This window comes from Budorcas taxicolor, chromosome 1, assembly GCF_023091745.1.
Source record: "Budorcas taxicolor isolate Tak-1 chromosome 1, Takin1.1, whole genome shotgun sequence".
Lineage (NCBI taxonomy): Eukaryota > Metazoa > Chordata > Mammalia > Artiodactyla > Bovidae > Budorcas > Budorcas taxicolor.
The window spans coordinates 34,796,419-34,798,677 of record NC_068910.1 but is presented as its reverse complement, the minus strand read 5'-3'; the positions used below and the strand labels follow the sequence as shown (position 1 = coordinate 34,798,677).

Genomic DNA, 2,259 nt, shown 5'->3' with positions numbered 1-2,259 from the left:
GAATTTTAAACTAGTTTGGGACTCCACTGTGTTCAGGCAGAGATCTTGTAGGAGATTGGTGTGGGCGACATGATAAAATATGGGACATCCTTTTAGCTGGGAAAGAAATTTTGAGTGACATGAAAAAGAAAGGAATAAATACATCAGAGAGAGAGAGAGTGGCTTACATTTAGCCAGTTACATGGTAGGTAGGTAGGTAGGTAGGTGAAGTTGCTCAGTCGTGTCCGACTCTTTGCGACCCCGTGGACGGCTTCTCCATCCATGGGATTCTCCAGGCAAGAATACTGGAGTGGATTGCCATTTCCTTCTCCAGGGGATCTTCCCAACCCAGGGATCGAACCCAGGTCTCCTGCATTGGAGGCAGACGCTTTAACCTCTGAGCCACCAGGGAAGCTGGGTGGTATTTTTTACAGAGTAATATAGTGAAAATATTTAAATTTTCAGACCTAGATCTGGGATGATGTATTGTCCAGTAGGAAACAGCAACCCCCTCCAGTATTCTTACCTGGACAATTCCACAGACAGAAGAGCCTAGCAGGCTATAGTCCATGGCGTCACAGAGTTGGACATGACTGAAGCAACTGAACCCACACACACACACACACTGTCCAGTAGAGTGCAGAGCTGGACATGACTGAAGCAACTGAACACATTCTCTCTCTCTCTCTCTCTCTCTCTCTCTCTCTCTCTCTCTCTCTCTCTCTCTCTCTCTCTCTCTCTCTCTCTCTCCTTCACTCCTTCCCTCCCTCCCTTCAGTAGAGTGGGGCATGCATGTTTTGAACTCTTTAGCTAAGATTCATGTGATCAATAGAGTGGGAACTTGAGTTTGTCATTACAATGGCCTCTGTTACCTGGAGGAATGCACACAGGTTAGAAAGCATAGTTAGGTAAGGACAGAACAGAAAGTTACAGGGGCTTGATGATGACACAATGCAGAGGACACTTCAAGGAGACATAATACTTTGCTCCATCCTCCGTTGAGCAAATCCTCATTAATGGATTTGATAGTTACCCTGACAAAAAAAGCTTCACATACATATTCCTTTCCTTATATGTCTCGGTGTTATCCCAAAGCTTAGTAAGCCTAGTCCTGGCAGTATTCAGAATGATTTTAGATGGTATGCCATAGACATTTGTTTATAAAGTTATTCATTTAAATAAATATATTAGAAAAAGCGTGACTGAGTCATAAAACTGATGATATTGCAATATCATTGCTTAAGGGTAAGATCAAATCAGTGTTAAGTAAATTTAGAAAAAAACAATAGTTTATGTTCAGTAAGAATGTTTAGGAAAGTCACAAATGCAGAAAAGTCAACATGTTAAGTGAAAGACTGAGATTGCAAAAAAGCCTAGTTCTCTAATTTTCCTCACATAGCTCTTTATGTCTCTGATACAATCTAGATTTATCCCTTTCATCATTCTCTACCCATCCTCTGTCTCATAACTGACCACATCATTTGTGAGACCCAGTGCAAAATAAAAATCCAAGGCTTCTTTTTCAAAATTTGTAAGTAATTTCCAGATGGTGACAGGAGAGTCTTAAATCAAGCGTGGGGTGTTTGTGAGTTTGAGGCCCAGCACAGTTGATTCTACTGCCTCTCTCTGTAAAGGAACAGGATGAATTGGGATCTGCCCAAGTTTCATGTTCATCTTGGTTGTAGGAAATCTGAGATGCAGAGTCAAATTTTATGGAAGTGTTTCTGTAGGTGTGTATGTTTGAGTATTATTGTTTCTAGTGTAAAGCCAGACTATACCTAAGACAGTTATGGAAAAGCTAACATCAAGACTTTCTCTGTTGTTATGTATGTGGGAGAACATGTAATCATGTGAGTTACAGAAGCCAGGGTCCCAGTGGCCTCCTTTGGATGGTCTTAGGGCCACGTATTGGTCACTGCTGTGAAATGTCTTATTTTATATAGATAATAAAATGCCTCAAGCTACTTTTCTAGGTTAACCTGGGGAAAAAAGTTTTCTGTTCAGTAAGAATGTTTAGGAAACTCACAGATGCAGAAAAGTCCACATGTGAAGTGAAAGACTGAGATTGGAGAAAAACCCTGGTTCCCTATTTTTCCTCGTACAGCTTTTTATGTCTCTAATACAATCTAGATTTATCCTTTTCATCATTATGAACCCATCCTCTGTCTCATGACTGACCACATCATTTGTGAAACCCAGTGCAAAAATAAGAATCCAGGGCTCTTTTTTCAAAAGTTATAAGTAATTTCCAGGTGATGATAGGAGAGCCTCCCTTTGGGA

At 40.7% G+C, this 2,259-nt stretch overlaps 1 non-coding gene across 1 annotated transcript; it reads right to left on the bottom strand.

Annotated features, from left to right (window-relative positions):
* Positions 1-319: 319 nt before the first annotated feature.
* Positions 320-391, bottom strand: TRNAW-CCA (transfer RNA tryptophan (anticodon CCA)). Its single transcript has one exon. It is a non-coding gene; the product is annotated as a tRNA-Trp (tRNA).
* Between the last annotated feature and the right edge of the window lie 1,868 nt (positions 392-2,259).